General features: G+C 40.3%; 1 protein-coding gene across 1 annotated transcript in view; it reads left to right on the top strand.

Annotated features, from left to right (window-relative positions):
- Positions 1-18,989, top strand: part of LOC124619637 — a 382,561-nt gene that overhangs the window by 175,209 nt on the left and 188,363 nt on the right. The window lies entirely within an intron of this gene.

Raw genomic sequence — 18,989 nt, 5'->3', positions numbered from 1 at the left:
TAGATTTCCGGAAAGCTTTTGACACCGTTCCTCACAAGCGACTTCTAATCAAGCTGCGGGCCTATGGGGTATCGTCTCAGTTGTGCGACTGGATTCGTGATTTCCTGCCAGGAAGGTCGCAGTTCGTAGTAATAGATTGCAAATCATCGAGTAAAACTGAAGTGATATCAGGTGTTCCCCAGGGAAGCGTCTTGGGACCTCTGCTGTTCGTGATCTATATAAATGACCTGGGTGACAATCTGAGCAGTTCTCTTAGGTTGTTCGCAGATGACGCTGTAATTTACCGTCTAGTAAGGTCATCCGAAGACCAGTATCAGTTGCAAAGCGATTTAGAAAAGATTGCTGTATGGTGTGGCAGGTGGCAGTTGACGCTAAATAACGAAAAGTGTGAGGTGATCCACATGAGTTCCAAAAGAAATCCGTTGGAATTCGATTACTCGATTAATAGTACAATTCTCAAGGCTGTCAATTCAACTAAGTACCTGGGTGTTAAAATTACGAACAACTTCAGTTGGAAAGACCACATAGATAATATTGTGGGGAAGGCGAGCCAAAGGTTGCGTTTCATTGACAGGACACTTAGAAGATGCAACAAGTCCACTAAAGAGACAACTTACACTACACTCGTTCGTCCTCTGTTAGAATATTGCTGCGCGGTGTGGGATCCTTACCAGGTGGGATTGACGCAGGACATCGAAAGGGTGCAAAAAAGGGCAGCTCGTTTTGTATTATTACATAATAGGGGAGAGTGTGTCAGACATGATACGCGAATTGGGATGGAAGTCATTACAGCAAAGACGTTTTTCGTCGCGGCGAGATCTATTTACGAAATTTCAGTCACCAACTTTCTCTTCCGACTGCGAAAATATTTTGTTGAGCCCAACCTACATAGGTAGGAATGATCATCAAAATAAAATAAGAGAAATCAGAGCTCGAACAGAAAGGTTTAGGTGTTCCTTTTTCCCGCGCGCTGTTCGGGAGTGGAATGGTAGAGAGATAGTATGATTGTGGTTCGATGAACCCTCTGCCAAGCACTTAAATGTGAATTGCAGAGTAGTCATGTTGATGTAGATGTATCGTTTTCAAGGTAATCTTACGCCAGTGTTCCCGGAAAATCGTGGCAAGTTCAAGTAATGGTGATGGAGATGGACAGCGATCACGCACCATCTCTCTTCAAAGTAGACAACAGATGCTCAATAATATTGAGATCTGGGGATTTTTGTAGCCAGGGGAGACGCAACAATTCGTTCTCGTCCTCACATAATCAGTCCTGGATTATGCGACGTGTACAAACAGGTGCCCTGTTATCTTGGAACACAGCTTCACCATTGGGGAACAAATACTGTACCACGGGAGGGACCTGGTCAGCCAAAATGGTCACTTAATTCTGAGCAGTAATGCGACATTGCAGAGTAACTAGAGAACCCCTGGAATACTACGACATGGCTGCCCAAATTATCCCCGAACCCCCGCTACGTTTCGCAGCAAGTCCTCTGCGTAGTAAGCTTGAGTCGGCTTTCACCTACATAAACTAGGCCAGAAGTTGGAAACAGTATGAAACAAGTCACATCCGACCAAATGAGTTTCTTCCATTCCTCCAATGTCTAGGTTTTATGGCTTGGTCCCCATGTTTTCCTGTTATGGGCTTATTTGCCTCTGATGAGTGGCTTTGGAATTCAGTTCGCCCTGTAATTCCCTGCTTATGGAGCTACCGTCGCGGTATTTTGGTGCTGACGAGATTTGCGAGTACAGCATTGGCTCTTACAGCCGCCATCGTCTTATTTTTCACAACCACCATCTTCGACCATTGTCTGCCATGATCACTCAACACACTTTTTCATCTGCGTTGTGACTTAGCGCATATTTCTGCTTTCTCCGTAAGTTGTATACATCTTCGATTAGGTGCCTTTTGGAACAGCATTCATGTCGACTACCTTGATTACTGAAGCACACACCAGAAGAGCACCAAGAATTTGCTCGCGTTCGCATTCACTTAGCTCCGGAATAATGCATTCACAACTACACAGAACACTGATCCGACCACAACTGACATTTGCAACTTGTTAAGGACATTTTACTGGTGCCGTTTGCTGTCAAATACAACAGAGCCACCTGCAGACTTGGCAAACATCTGCGTTTATGCTCAAACATGCATATCTCGCCTTGTTTCCACATTTTTGTCCATCCTTTGTATATCCATAACGAGTAAACATATTGAGGTGAAGTTCTTGGTAAGTTATAGACCAGAACATGGTGTATTTATCTACACACGCATGTAATTTTTAACTTCCATGACTACCGAATTATGAAGTCTCTGTCTTCAATGCTTTCTTAAAATAATTCTGTGTACTTTTGTCTGTGGAACTGGAAAGAGTCTTTGGGGAGGACTAGAACATCATACAGATGTGAAAGTTGATTGCATAATAACAAGAGACAAAAAAAATTGTAACCTTTCAGCCTGTCCCCTATACAAATACCAGCCACCATCAGTCTGTCTGAAGTCCATATAGTCTTCTTACAGTCTTTTGCTCTATTTCTCCCACATACCAGAAGGGCCACGACTAAACTATGGGTACAGTGGTATCCTGATCATCTGAAACATAACAAAACTTAAAAAGAATTACCTCCTGGTCGTTAGGTGGGATGGTGTTCATGGAAGTCCTTAAGGGGAATGCAGCCGAAATGTAAACTTTAAAAAAAAAAAAATTATTACAGTTGCGCTTAGTAACGTACAGATTTAAAATTTTGTATGTGTGAATAAAAACAGATATGCTTTAACGGAAAAATGTAATAAAAGACGGAAGACTAATATTTTGCCAGGAATTTGAATTTCTAATTTTCATTATCTTTTTTATAAAAAGCCATAACTCAGATTCTAATCAAGGAATGAATTTGAAAATGTAATTTTAGTGTCCTAAGGAAGTTATAAGACCACTAAACTACAATCATTATTTTATGGTAAAAACTGTACCATTAAAATAATTTCAATTTTGCACATCCAAAATTAAGCTCTTTTTCTACACAAAATCCTATAGAAATCACAAAGTAATCATAGGATCTCGTATTTTTTGTTTCGAACAGCTCCTGAAAATTTCATAGCATTAGCGCATATACTTTTTGAGAAAAGGCTTCTAATAATGCAAAAAATGTAATACCGAGAAAACGGGGTCGAAGACTTTCTTCTCATATTTCTAGATGTAATAAGCTAACCTCAGTTTTACAATCCTCGATACTGATATTCCTCATCCTTTAGGTTCTCTTGTCTCCCCTTCGAATTTTCCTGGCCTGTATTTGTAGGTAAGACAGTGATCTGTCAGCTTCCTTGTCCCTGATCCCATCGATTGTGCAAAATGCTTTTGCTGTAAACACACCTGGATCTATACCAACTCCCTCCAACACTTCAATTTTGCCATTATTTCCGTCGTTAAAATATAAAACTGCAAAAAAAAAAAAAAGGTTCAAATGGCTCTGAGCACTATGGGACTTAACATCTGAGGTCATCAGTCCCCTAGAACTTAGAACTACGTTAACCTAACTAACCTAAGGACATCACACACATCCATGCCCGAGGCAGGATTCGAACCTGCAACCGTAGCGGTCGCGCAGTTCCAGACTGTAGCGCCCAGAACCGCTCGGCCACAAAGTATAAAACTGCAACAGACGCCTATTTTGACTACAAGTCCACAGAATGTCCGGTTTGAGCATCTAATCCTCATTAAATTACTGTGGATTTCAATGGCATTTTGTGTCTTTCCACTAAGACACTTACTCAGTAAATCAAGGTTTGCAAGAAACCTGAATGTGGGCTTAACTGCATTCATAGCAGGTTCCAGTAATGAGTGTCGATGTGAAAACGTCTAATTTCTTGTTGTGCATTTTCAACTTCTCGGGGCGTAATGAATAGTCCATTAACGTTCTTCTCTTGTACTTACACCAATCGTCTTTCGGATACAGATTATGCGTTGGTGTTTGGTCATTGGATAGTCTGTGGAAAAAAATTGCCCACACAGCACGCCTCACTGCCTCTAAGTTGTTTGTGTTTTTCCTGTTAGGTCCCGTAAAATAACCGAAGAAAATCAATTTATTTCAGAGTAAGTCTTTCTTTTCCTCCAAGTGATTTTCCATCCTCAAGCACTTCACCGTTCTTCTCTTTCAGAAAGCGGCAAAGTCTGCCACCAAAACGGTTTTGGATCTGGCCAAACTTTTCTGTTGTAGCACTGTACAGTTTTTTTACCTGTTACAGCTTTGAACGAAGAGGAGTCTCCATCACCAAGGTATTTAGTATATCTGTCATCTCATTGTTTCTCAGATCTGGAGAAAATCCTTGTAGTTGCAGAGGGCTCCATGCCCCCGCCTGAGAACTATAATGTTTAGAGCATGCTACTGCATGCTTTTCTTACCACAGTTTCTCGTTGTTGTCATCGTTAGACATTTTTCTTGTTACAAATTACTGGCAGTACTTAGACATAATTTCTACATCTAAACCTTTACCTGAGTCAATAGTAATTACAGATGCAATACCATATAGAGATGTGATCCCTTTTCATCCAGGTTCCATCTACAGAAACACACAGGTCAGTAACATTTGTAGGAGATTCATTGTCATGAATATCTACCACAGCATCTACTTCTTTTTGATTTATTTTCACCAATTCTTCCACTGCTTTCTTCACTGAAACTTTGGCGGTATCACGTACAGCATCAGAAATTTCTATAATTGTTTTTTCACACCTTATAGAAGGTGGAGGCATGTTCAGTAACCCACACAAAATTTACCTCCTTCCCCACCATCTCAGAACCCATACAAACCTAAACCTGCGTACATAGTTACCAATATTTTTTTTTTAGTAGGGAAATGAAAATTCGTAGCCACATGGATTAGAAATTTTTAAAATCACTGACTATCCCCACTCTTCTTTCTTCGAGAACAGTCATGCATTCCGTACGTTTACAGCTAACACAGGAACATGAACGCTTTATAACCAGTGAATCCAGTGACATCCATATCAACATCACTCACGCTTCTGTACGATATGCCTGTCACAATGTTCGATGCTACACCCCAGACGTTATGTTCATTTCGAGCTGCTTCCTCCTCTTCTTGGTAAATTGCTTTCCATGAAACCTACGTTTCCAAACACAGTTTTTACACCAGCCATTATGCATATACTTTCACTTCTACGTAAAGATTTCTTAATTCAATCTTCCACGTAAATATATGTTATATTGTGACAATGTAAATAAACCACACGCGTGAAACTCGTCAGCCAGAGATGCAGATGTCAGCCAGAGACATCGAAAGAAAACAGCCTTTACACTCATAAAAATTCCTCCGAAGCAAGCAGTTTCCCAAATGTCGGAAAAGATGGGAGTGGCTGCCAGTACAGAGTTAAACAGTTTAATATTTTAAAGGCATTTCTAATTCTGCTACCACGATGAAATTGATACACAACTTAGGTTAAACTATGTAGATTAAGAAAATAATATGTTTGAAAAATCGATGTTTTGGATCCAAATCCAAATTTAAGTGGACTTTGTTAAGGCTTTTGCAAGAATGAAGGACAACCACAAGAAATGGTGCGTCTTGTAAAATGGAAACTTATTGTGTGAATGTGTGGAGGAACAAACTTCTACTCATCTCACGAAGTGCTGCCTTTCTCCAGATTCAAGCACAGGACTGAAACTGGCGCTGTGTTAGACCAACGCCATCAACGTAGCCAAATACTGGTTACAACTTGTATAAATATTGTATATAGCGAAAATATTTGAGTATGGCCATTTATTTTCCATGAAGTACTTTATATTCTTCTGTTGTTGGTTGATTAATTTGTCCACGTATGTCCCGTACTTTTTACATTCAGTATGTTTTGCTTCGTATTTCTGACATGAATAACACTAAAAAAATGCTACAAACCACTGCTCTGTCGTCACGAGAAACACATCCCCACAGACGCCTTCCCTTCTGTGCCAAATGTAAGAAAACGCCTAAGTTAGGTGCGGTTCTCGTGCTTCCGTGTTCAGTGGAAGCGTATGAGACAGTGCTCTGCTGTTATAGTGAGCGGACTACTTGCTCGTGAAGTTATTAAGCCTTAAACAATGTAAGTCACTATCGAAAAAAGAGGTTGGTTTCTACTATGGCGAATATCACCAAGGTGCTATAGCAGCGACGCTGTTGTTATGTGTAAAGGTCTCCTGATAGTCCCAAGCTCTCACAAGGCCTCTTTCTAAACATAATAAAAAAATTTCAAGAAACTAGATGGGTGGCCAATACAATGCACTAACGAAAAAGAAAGCAACTATTGAGAGAAAAGCAGTTAACATTTTAGCAGTGGTACCACACAACAACATGTTAGATCGAGGCAGCTCGACTGCGCGAGTTCAATCAGTCAATGGAATGTTCTGCAGACACTACATTCCAACACATTTCATACTTTCCCAATGTTGCTGCAACTTATAGCGTCATGCTAATGACTTTCAAAATGAAAAACATACCTCCAAGTGCTGTCTACGAAAAGAGTAAGTGATACAGTGTTTCTACGCAAGACGTTTTTTTACAAATGAAGCATCATTTACAAATCATGGGCCATCAACACTCGTAACATGCATTGCTAGTCAGTTGAATATCCATGATGGAAAAGAGTAGTGGATGAATGAGATCTTAGTGTGTGGTGTGTCGTCCCTTTTTATTGATGAGGCTCTAAAGTGCCACAAGTATTTCTAGTGTCTAACATATATGTTACACTTATTTGAAGACTTTCACTGGACATCGAACTGTCCGTGCAGTACTACACGACAGATGTCCTGCCCATTCCACACAGAAAATTACAGGCATTTTTAAGATCCGTCTAAAGAGAATTCCTGGAGCCCAGAACAAAGCAGTAGTTTTCTTTACGCAGATTATTTGGCTTCAGCAGTTCAGACTAAGTCGTCTGAGAAACTGGAAGTTCACCTCGCAGGTGCTTTGAATAATAAGAGTATTTATTATGAAAAGAATAAACTTCGCCCAGACCCAAATATAACTCAGCTTTGTGCTTTTCACCTTAAAAAAAGCCAGGCGCACCCTTCACCACGAGTTGTATCCAGGCATAGAGTGCAACTGTATGCTTCACTGTATCGAAAATATTTGTGTGTTGTACTTGGTCGCACCTTGACTTAAAAGCAGAATTGCCACTTCACAAACCCAAAAGTGGAAGCTGTGAATAACATCCCAAGAAAGATAACAGGCATTACATGGGGCTCACAGCTACGAATTTTCAGTTCAACACCATCATCAGGCGACTGTTCTGTGGCAGAATGCGAATGCCTCATTTGTCAAACGTCTGGCCATCCCAAAGATGTCAACTAGAAGGCACTAAATGAAACGCTCGAGTTTATTTTAGGACGTCTGAGGCCTACATCACTACTAACCAAGAGCATCGTCTGGCACATATTGTTCCCCTAGACATTCCTCATGAGGGTACTACCAGTGTGGAAAGAACAAATCTGCTCACCACGTAGCGTTTACGTAATATATCGATTCTGTAATAACTGTAACCATGAACTTCATCGACTTCAAGATGAACATGAAAATTTTTCTCACTTTTGTAAGTTCCTGCATCTGTAAAGGTCATTTTAAAATCTGTCCCTTTATAAAATATACACTGGTCACCCAGAACATTATTATCACGTACTTAATAGTTGGTATGTCCACGTTTGGCATGGATAACCATGGCGACGCATCATGGCATGGAACCAAGGAGGCCTTGGTAGGTCGCTGGATGGAGTTGGCACCACATCTGCACACACAAGTCACCTAATTCTAGTAAATTCCGGGGAGGTGGCGATGAGCTCTAATTCCACATTCAGTCACATCCAAGATGTGTTCGATCGGCTTCAGATCTGATGAATTGGGAAGCCAACACATCAATTGGAACTCGCCACTGTCTTCCTCGAACCACTCCATCACACTCCTGGCCCTGTCACATGGCGCATTATCTTGCTGAAAAAAGCCACTGCTATCGGGAAACATGATCGTCATGAAGTGCTGGACATGTCTGCAACCAGTGTATAATACTGTTTGGCCACAATGGTGCCTTGCACGAGCACCATTGGACACATGGATGCCCACATGAATCGTCCCAGAGAATTATGGAACCGCCGCTGCCTTGTCTCCATCCTGCAGTACAGGTGTCAAGGAGCTGTTCACCTGGAAGACGACGGATTCGCGCCCTCCAATCGGTATGATGCCAAGTCCAGTGCCGATGGTCACGTGCCTATTTCAGTCGTAGTTGCCCATGTCGTGGTGTTAACACTGGCACACGCATGGGTCATTGGCTGTGGAGGCCCGTCGTTAGGAGTGTTCGGTGCACTGTGTATTCAGACACACTTGTACTCTGCCCAGCATTAGAGTCTGATGTTAGTTTCGCCACAGTTCACCGCCTGCCCTGTTTTACCAGTCAACCCAGCCTACGACGTCCGACATCTGTAACGAGGGGTGGCCCCCCAAACCCGTGACATCTGAACGTGGTTTCACCTTGGTTCCGCCACATGTTGAAGACACTCACTACAGCACTCCTTTAACACCCAACAAGTCATGCAGTTCCCGAAATTCTCGTGCCGAGCCTCGGAGACATCACAATCTGCCCTCGGTGAAACTCAGATAGATGGCGCGTCTTCCCAATTCTACACACGGGCAGCACGGTCACTGATACTAAGTACATGCACCGTGCCTGCATCTGATCAGCAGTCATTCCTCGCCCGTCGGCGCAGCTATCACCTGGACGGGATTCTATCGATAGTAGGTCGGTGATCATAATGTTCTGGCTGATCAGTGGATCTGCCACTTGTTAAGCAAATCTAGCTGGCTCATCCGTAAGGGCTATAGTACTGTAATTAGTAGAAAAAGACGGGAAGATTAAGGCACAAAAGGAAAAGGCGGAGAGGCATGAAGTTAGCCTACCTTTGATTCTGTTGACACGAATCTGTGGTTAGCCTTTAAAGCGTGAAAATCTCAAGTTTTCAGCTAAACTAAAGTGATTATAAAAGTGGATTAAAATGCCTCGGATGGAAATGGCTATTAGCAGCAGTAAGATGGCCTCTATAGGTTTTCTCTCGATGTATGATGACGTTAAAAAGAATAGTATAGAGCCCATTACATCAAGAGCTACGATTGTGCCATACTGCGGTACGTAATCAATGCAGAAGATCGCCTCCGCTTACACCATCAGGCAAAGTAATGGTTCAAATGGCTCTGAGCACTATGGGACTTAACATCTATGGTCATCAGTCCCCTAGAACTTAGAACTACTTAAACCTAACTAACCTAAGGACAGCACACAACACCCAGCCATCACGAGGCAGAGAAAATCCCTGACCCCGCCGGGAATCGAACCCGGGAACCCGGGTGTGGGAAGCGAGAACGCTACCGCACGACCACGAGATGCGGGCGGCAAAGTAATGGTTTAGTTTTGTACTTCCATGCGTTTGCTGAAGTTTCTGCAATATAGTTGTTCAAGTGCAGCATTCCACTGTATACCTTAGTCGTTCCTGAGTAACTAACCTTGTTAGGCTCCTATTCCGATCCCATGAGTAGTCTGAGCATTGAAACAAAGTGGAAGTGTTGAAATAACTGATTAAAAAGTTTTAAAAGACTGTGTTAAAGTAACTGGAGCCATTTTTTTGTAAGTGCACCATGTGCACTAGTTCACTTAATAGTAGAACAGTTACTTAAAACTCTACAAAAAGAAAAAAATGATATTATTTGTCACGATATAAAAATACGGAGTAGAAACATTGATTAGAAGGTAGATTGATGGCTGTAACAGATTATGGGCCTACAACAGTTTTACCAGTGCAACCGGTTTGCAATCGTTTATTTATGTTGATACATACATGCTGTTAGTGTTTATTCTTGAAGTTACAAGACAGAACAGTTTATGGGTCCCCCCATCCTATAGTCAGTGTATTAGTAAATTATCGCTGAAAGTTTCTTGAAAATTTATGTATTTGTCCTTGAGGTTTATGTGTTTAAAATATTGAACTGAAGTACCAAATCTAGCTAATAAGATTCAGGGCTACTATGTGAAAAGCATTTAACTCTGAAATGCAAAAGATTAGCAATATGCAATGACCATGATTTTGTTTTTCTTCATAGGTGAAAGAAGTGCTCTGTAATTGATTCAAAACTACTCATTTTCTTATCTAGAGAATCAGGGGCCCTCCATTACGATAGAATAGTGCTTACCCTAGTTACGAGGCATACTGCAAATAACATCATTCCTTACTGAAATAATTAGTGTACTTTAGTGTGACATAGTTTGTTGCAGTAATAGTGTCAGACTGTGGGTAAATTCAGACTGTCCTTGTTGCAAGCGCCTGCTATTGTGTCCGTATCTGATTACAAGCGTTTTTCTTATTGAGGTGTTGCATAATGAAGCAGCTGATTTACATCAAGAAACAATTACTATACATTTTGTTGAAACTGCTTTTGTCCATTCTGGGCTGGCGCACGAGACTGCTCAGCGTTTGGCTCGGGTTCGATCCTTACTATCCTCCCATGCCCATTTTTTTTATTGCTTTCTAGTTCGGATTTAGGAAACCAGACGAAGAACATGTCACACTTAAATCAGTCGGAAACGGGAAAAGTTATCGAATTTGTTTCTTAAGAGTTATTTCTCAGCACAGATTCCCCTGCAACACCCTTACCACCCTAACAAGCTTTTCAGATTGCTTCTACATCTACATCTACAAGGATACTCCACAATAATTCGCTATTATTCCAATCTCGTACAGCACGCGCAAAAACAAACACCTATGTCTTTCCGTGCGAGTTCTGATTTCTCTCACGTTATTACAATGATCATGTCTCCCTATGTAGGTCGGTGTCAACAAAATACTTTCGCATTCGGAGCAGAAAGTTGGTGATTGAAATTTCGTGGGAAGATTCTGCCGCAACGAAAAGCGCCCATGTTTTAATGATGCCCACTCCAAATCCTATCATTTCAGTGACACTCTCTCCCCTGTGTCGCATAATACAAAACGTGCTGCCCTTCTTTAGACTTTCTCGATGTACTTCGTCAGTCGTATCTGGTAAAGATCCCACACTACGCAGCAGTATTCTAAAAGAGGACAGACAAGCGTAGTGTAGGCAGTGCCTTTAATAGATCCTTTACATTTTCTAATAGTCCTGCCAGTAAAACGTAGTTGTTCGTAATTGTAATTCCTAGGTATTTAGTTGAATTTACGGCCTTTAGATTTGACTGATTTACCGTGTAATCGAAGTTTAACGGATTCCTTTCACCTCTCATGTGGGTGACCTCACTCTTTTCGTTATTTAGGGTCAGTTGCCAATTTTTGCCCCATGTTTTCTAAAACGTTTTGCAATTTGTGTTGATCTTCTGATGACTTAACTAGTCGATAAACGACAGAAACACCTGCAGCCAGCCTAAGACGGCTGCTGAGATTGTCTCCTAAATCGTTTGTATAGATAAGGAACGGCAAAGGGCCTATAAAACTACCTTGGGGAACGCCAGAAATCACTTTTGTTTTACTCGATGACTTTGTGTCAGTTACTACGAACTATAAGCACTCTGACAGGAAATCACGAATCCAGTCACATAACTGAGACGATATCCCATAAGCGCGCAGTTTGGTTACAAGCCGCTTGTGAGGAACGGTGTCAAAAGCCTTCTGGAAATCTAGGAATACGGGTTCAATTTTAAATCCCTTGTCAATAGCACTCAGCACTTCGTGTGAGTAAAGAGCTAGTTGTGTTTCACAAGAACGCTGTTTTCTAAATCCGTGTTGACTGTGTGTCAATGGACCGTTCTCTTCAAGCCCGCATCTCGTGGTCGTGCGGTAGCGTTCTCGCTTCCCACGCCCGGGTTCCCAGGTTCGATTCAAGGCGGGGTCAGGGATTTTCTCTGCCTCGTGATGGCTGGGTGTTGTGTGCTGTCCTTAGGTTAGTTAGGTTTAAGTAGTTCTAAGTTCTAGGGGACTGATGACCATAGATGTTAAGTTCCATAGTGCTCAGAGCCATTCTCTTCAAGGTAATGCATAATATTCGAATACAATGTATGTTCCAAAAATCCTTCTGGACATAGACTTTAACGATATGTTCGAGTAATTTAGTAGATTACTCCTACTACCTTTCTTGAGTATTGGTGTGATCCGTGCAACTTTCCAGACTTTGGGTACGGATCTTTCGTCGAGCGAACGGTTGTATATGATTGTTAATTGTGGAGCTATTGTATCAGCATACTCTGAGAGGAACCTAGCTGGTACACGCTATGGATCGTAAGACTTGCTCTTGTTAAGTGATTTAAGTTGCTTCACAACTCCGAAATATCTATTTCTACGTTACTCATGTTTGCAGCTGTTCTTGATTCTAATTCTGGAATATTTACTTCGTCTTCTTTGATGAAGGAATTTCGGAACGCTGTGTTTAATAACTCGGCTTTGACATCAGTTTCGTCGATCGTAATTCGGCTGCTATCGGGCTCTGTATATTTTGCATCGTCGCTAGTAGTCCACAGGCGGGCAAGTAAGCGCTTTTTTCATAAGCGCAGGGTTTCTGGTTCGAATCTCGGTGTCAGGATTTTCTTTTTCATTCCCAAGTAATTCTGATAGCAAATTTATTGTGACTGCGCAGACTGTCAGTATCTAGTGAATTATTTATTATTTTCACAAATTTTACACTGAAAAATCGGATTTTTCTCCAAAATTTAAAAAAGTTTTCCATTGTAATCATATTCCCGCAGGTAACGTTACAACTCACAACAGGTAGTACGAGTTGTTTCTCCACCAGCATTTCAGAACCGTATGTTCTCAAATTTATATGTGTTATCGCGTTATTACGGCAGAAGAATTCGAAGCGATGAGATTCTTTTGGAGAAAGAGCTGTTCACTATACACGAGTGCCGTTTTTGTAAGTTATTCTGAAACATAAAGAAATTTGACTTCACAATCACTCCCACTTTCTCTTACTATTGGAGTACAAAGCACATCACTAGATTTACACGAAAAAATCAGACATCATGGCTACTAAAAGACATCGCAAGAATTTCTCTTCTGCGCGAAAGTAAAATCACTGCACAAGAGTTCGGTAAGAAAATACAAAAAACTTTACTGACCTGAAATGAAATACGCGAGTTCCAAAACTGACTTAAGAACCAATGTCATGATTTTTGTAACAGACGTCTAACTTTACGAGGTCAGTCACGCCTTTGTATCATCATCTGTACTAATTAATTACAGTATAATGGCTCCTTTGCGTAACAGCACCTGTATAAAATTCTAATTATTTGCCTCCCATTCGAATCACGCGAGAATTTTGACCTCGAAAGATAGAAGTACCAACATTGTGTGAATATAATTTTACAGAATTGTTGAGATGAACGTGTACTAACGCCAATAATTTTCCTTTTCTTGAAAAACTTTCCAATGTATGATCGGAATAAATTCATGTGATGAGTAATTACAGAATATAACAAGACATTCACGAACATAGTCGTCTTTGGAAGGCTTGAGTAAAAATTCAGTTATTAAAAAAATGGTTCAAATGGCTCTGAGCACTATGGGACTTAACTGCTGAGGTCATCAGTCCCCTAGAACTTAGAACTACTTAAACCTAGCTAAGCTAAGGACATCACACACATCCATACCCGAGGCAGGATTCGAACCTGCGACCGTAGCGGTCGCGCGGTTCCAGACTGTAGCGCCTAGAACCGCTCGGCCACTCCGGCCGCCAGTTCAGTTATTAATATCAAGCGAATCATAGTAGGCACCTTTGCATCCAATATGTACAACTCTCTTGAAAGTATGTTCTTAGTACTTCTAGGTGAATAGTTTTTATTTCTATCATACAGATAGTTTCATTTATTAGAATAGCGTATTGTATGTAGTGACGGATGGCGTAGCCATTTATATTGTTGTTACATTCTAGGTACAGATAGAAACCATTCATCCAGTAAACTATTCATATCCACAGTAATAAGTAGTATCTCTAAGTAAATATAGAAATTACTGATAGAATTTTACCATGAAAGGTAACAACATTAGTGAAAAACTGGACGAAATAATGCAGTCCGACGAAATGAACGTGCCGGCAATTGACAACTAGTCGCCAGTGGAGATTGCGGTAACACAAAAAAAAAACACTGGAAGTAGGACAAATGGTAACAAGATTTTAAAATCAGTACAAATAACAAACAATGGTTTGACGAAAATAGATGATACAATCATAACGTATGAGTGGCCGTCTGGATCAACGTCCACAGGCGCGTTCTCACTCTATAGCTTTTAGCGCAATGATTCACGTGAATCACATACAGGGTGACAGTTATTGAACTGTATGAAATAAAATCATCACTTCTGAACTGTTTGAGTTAGAACATTCAAACTGCACCGTTGGCCGTGGGGCATGATGGGATTTAGTATGTTCATGCATGGTTTGGTTTAGCTGCGAAGCCCACTTTTATTTGGATGGGTTCGTCAATAAGCAAAATTGGCGCATTTGGGGGACTGAGAACCCGCATTTCGCGATCGAGAAGTCTCTTCACCCTCAAAGCGATACTGTGTGTTGCGCAATGACCAGTCACGGAATAATCGGTGCAATATTCCTTGACTGCACAAAGTGGCTATGATTTTGACAAGATGTGGTTCGTGCAAGACGGATCTCGACCCCATCGAAGCAGCGGAGTGTTTGATGTCCTGGAGGAGCACTTTGGGGACAGCATTTTGGCTCTGGGGTACCCAGAGGCCACTGGCATTGGCCTTGATTGGCCGCCATATTCTCCGGATCTGAATACATGCGACTCCTTTTTGTGGGGCTTTATTAAAGACAATGTGTAAAGCAATGACGCAGAAACCACTGCTGAGCTGAAAACAGCCATTCACGAGTTCATCGACATCATCGATGTTCCGACACTTCAGCGGGTAACGCAGAATTTCGCTATTCGACTGCGCCACGTCATCGCCAATGATGACAGGCTTATCGAACATATCAAAACCTAAATCCGAATACCTGTAGTGACGTTTGCATGTTGAATAAAGTGTGCGCACGCTGTAGCTTGTAACTAATTTGCGTTTTTTTCGTATTTTTCAATAATTGTCATCCTGTAAGTTTCTTAGTTAACAAATAGTGGAACAGGAAACGCCCACAGAAAAGGATCAACAGCAAAGAGGAGGAGATCCTGCCATACCGACATCTGGAGGTGACGGTTTTGCCCTACAGTATCTTGAGAAATGTATGAGCTGTTTGAACAAATATCGTCAAAGCACTGGAAGAAATATCAAGTAACTTTAAACCGGAATTTTGGAGTTTGGAGCAAAAGTTAGAACTGAAGTCTAATGAAACATTTTCCGAACTTGTAAATGAACAGAAGAAAAACACTCAGCAGTTGGCTGAGCCACACTAAAGCAAAATAGTTTACGGATAGAATATGACAGCTTACCAAGAACGGTAGCTATGATGCAAGTCACCATGTCAAAAAAATGTTCAAATGTGTGTGAAATCTTATGGGACGTAACTGCTAAGGTCATCAGTCCCTAAGCTTACACACTACTTAACCTAAATTATCCTAAGGACAAACACACGCACCCATGCCCGAAAGACGACTCTAACCTCGGCCGGGACCAGTCGCACAGGTCAGCATGGCAGATTTACCGGATCAATAACAACAAAAATCTGTGGATATGGGATTTCTTAAATTAGAACACAAATGCATCAGTAATGACGCACAAAAGTTAAACGATCGTACTGATAGGTTATTTGAAATCGATACTACACTTACAGAAAGGTGATAGAGCAACATCGCACTCCCACGGAAGAAGTGGAAAGGATATTAACCATAAGGGAAGATAAGATTTTTAACAAACTCCATACCAATTTGAAGAACGTTATTCAACAAATACGTAATGAAATAGGCGTAGGAAGTTTGGGTTCAAGTGGACCGTTTGTTGTTAATAACAAAAAGACAAATGGTAAAACAATAAATAAGCGAAACAACCCTGCCTCAAATAATAACGTTAGACAACGGGAAATAACTTTTCATAGCAATCAAAGCAATAACTGGAGTTCTCATCAGCATCCAATTCGAATAGTTGTGGCAGTTAATACTAATGATGGTATTCTGATGTCACCACTGGAAAATGCTAGCCCACCAGATACTGGATTTTTTTTTTTTTTGGGGGGCGGGGGGGGTCCATTCGGCATGTATTCGTTTTTTGAGGTATAATGAGGAACACGATTTGAGAGAGGAGTTATGTTCCGATGAGACAAGGAAGGATGAAGAGGAAGTGGTACAAGTGATAATATATGCAAATGCAGGCAATATACTAGTACATACAATTCTGAGCAGAGATGTGTCTCGAACGTTTTGTCCATAAGTTTGTTTGATGCAATAGCAAAGACAGGTATGTACCCATTTTCCCTATCCATAACTCCAAAATATTAACAGCCATAGGAAACATGACACAAAATGTCAAGTTGAAAGCATGCATTCCTATTACCTTAGATAATACTAAGATCAAATTCAATTTTCTTGTGATTGAGAAATTAATAGTAAATTGTATTCTAAGGATGGACTTTTTCAGACAATTTCAGGCAAACCCTGGTGTGGATTCTGGTAAATGCTGCTTGCTGATTTATAAAGAGATTTTATCAATTAATTTGGTTATGATCAAGGAAAATCGAAATATCAGTAGCAATAAAGTAAATTTTCATCTTATCTATCCTGAAATACTTTTGATAAATGAACAATGCAGTGAAGAGGTGTTGGATATTCCAGTAGCGCAGCATGTTGTCAGTGAAAAGGGTGATGCATCTGGTTATTTAGCTGAAGCATGAAGAAAGAAGTTATGTAAATTACTCATAGTATGAACAAGTGTTTTGTAAAAAAAAAACCAGGTATTATAAAAAATGTATATCCATGCCAAACTTTCTGTCATAATTCTTACCTAATCGCTTGGGTGAGGAAAGAGGTGATGAATAAGAAAAACAAACAATGTTAAGTTGGCAAGTAATAGAACCCTTGAATTCTCTATATAGCAGCCTGTTGTTAGCTGTCAATAAGGAAAACAGTAGTATTCGATTAGTACTTGATGCACAATCCATTAACAAAATCATTGTATCTGGAAGAAGGAAAGTTGAAAATATCGATGAACAGCTTTTAACATTTCATGGTGTCATGTATTTAATTTCACTGGATCAGTACTCTTCCTTGTTGCGAGTGTCATTTCATCCAGAAATTAGGAAATACACCACATTTGTATGTTCTGGTCACAGTTACCATTTTTGTGTATTATCTTTCAGACTCAGTGTTAGTGTGGATGTCTTTATAGCAGCTTTGGACACTATACTGAGACCAACACTCCTCAAGAGAATCACACTGTATGACATATTGGTTACAACAAGTTCATGGAGGAAATATTTAGATTTGTTAGAGGAGGTACATAAATAATTTCCTGAATGTAGTATTGTGGTTAATTTACAAAAATCTAAATTTGGAAGAGAAAAAATAAACGTTTGGGCCACATTCTCTCTCCCAAAGGAATTTGCGGCTATCAAACACTTTTCTACACCACAGGTAAGAGAAAAATTTAAGGCTTTTCTTGGACAACTTCATTCCTTAGGAAGTTTGTACTTTTGCATTGTGATCCCCTCATAAACGTGTTAAGAAACAAAATAAATCATGGTTATAGACTAAGGAATGTCAAAGAGACTTCCAGGCCATAAAGGAAACTTTAGTAAATTCAAATATCTTATACCGTTCAGACATGACACAAGATTTTTGCTTAAGCGCAGATGAATTGTTTCAGGGTTTCAGTGCTAGTCTGTTTCAAATTAGAGAGACTGATGTAAAGAGTACAAGTTGTATAATTACTTTTACTAGCTGAACATTCACTGAGTGTGAAAGATCGTAGTTGGCTACTGAACTCGAAGCATTAGCCATAGTATGGACCCATTGGAAGTTTGAATACTGTATGTGTGGAAAACACTTGAAAGTTTGTGATCACCAAGCTTTATTTTTTTTTTTTTTTTTTTTTGTTGAATTTCAAGTTGTTACACAAGCGAATTGCTCATTGGTCCTTGTTATATAAAAATCATTTCCAGTTTCTCTTTTACCTTCCTCAATGATGATCCTTTTCTTGTAAATTGTCCATTTCTTGACACAGTTTTAAGTAATAGAGCCTATAATAGCCGCCTTGTATTAATACAATTCTAAAATCTGAGATCTGTACATTTAGCTCTGTAAATTCATTTAATATTTGTTGAAGTCTAGAAAGTGCATTAGATATAATTTTTTGTTCGGAGGCGCGACAATTAAGTAATAAGACTGATTTTCTTTGTAAGATGTGGCAACCCTGCAGGCTTGTATAGGCACAATATCTTTGACCTTGGCCTGTAAGCTACTTCTAGTCCAAGCGGCACATCCATGCAACTTCAGTCGTGAGTTGTGCTGTAATAAATCAACACATGTTTGCGTCTCTCGTCACAGAAATGGAACTACATAATACTGCACAGTGGTATGCCATTTCTTTTTGTGTTAAATTGGGTGAAAACGTGACAACAACTTACGGTAAGCTTCAGAAGGCATTTGGAGAGTAGGTTATTGCCAAGAGCTCAAGTTTTTCGTTGGTATAAATTGTTTAGTGAAAGCAGAACGAATGTTGAAGATGAAGACTACGGTGGACGACCATCAACCTCACGGACAAATGTCAATTTGGCCAGGGTGCGTCAACTCATACGATCTGATAGAAGATTATCCATGAAAATGATTGCATAAGAACTGAACATCAGTCGAAAAACGTTCGTCTAATAATAACTAAAGATCTTGGTATGAGAAAGATTTGTGTAAAAATGGCCATCCCATACTACTTTATCAGTACAGCAATTTTTAACATCAAAACAAATTTCAGTACTACCACAGCTACCTTATTCACCAGATATCCCTCCGTGCGATTTTTTTGTATTTCCAGGAGTCAAAACAGCGGTGAAGGGACACTATTTT

The sequence above is a fragment of the Schistocerca americana genome, chromosome 6, assembly GCF_021461395.2.
Source record: "Schistocerca americana isolate TAMUIC-IGC-003095 chromosome 6, iqSchAmer2.1, whole genome shotgun sequence".
NCBI lineage: Eukaryota > Metazoa > Arthropoda > Insecta > Orthoptera > Acrididae > Schistocerca > Schistocerca americana.
This window is presented reverse-complemented; position numbering and strand designations above follow the sequence as displayed.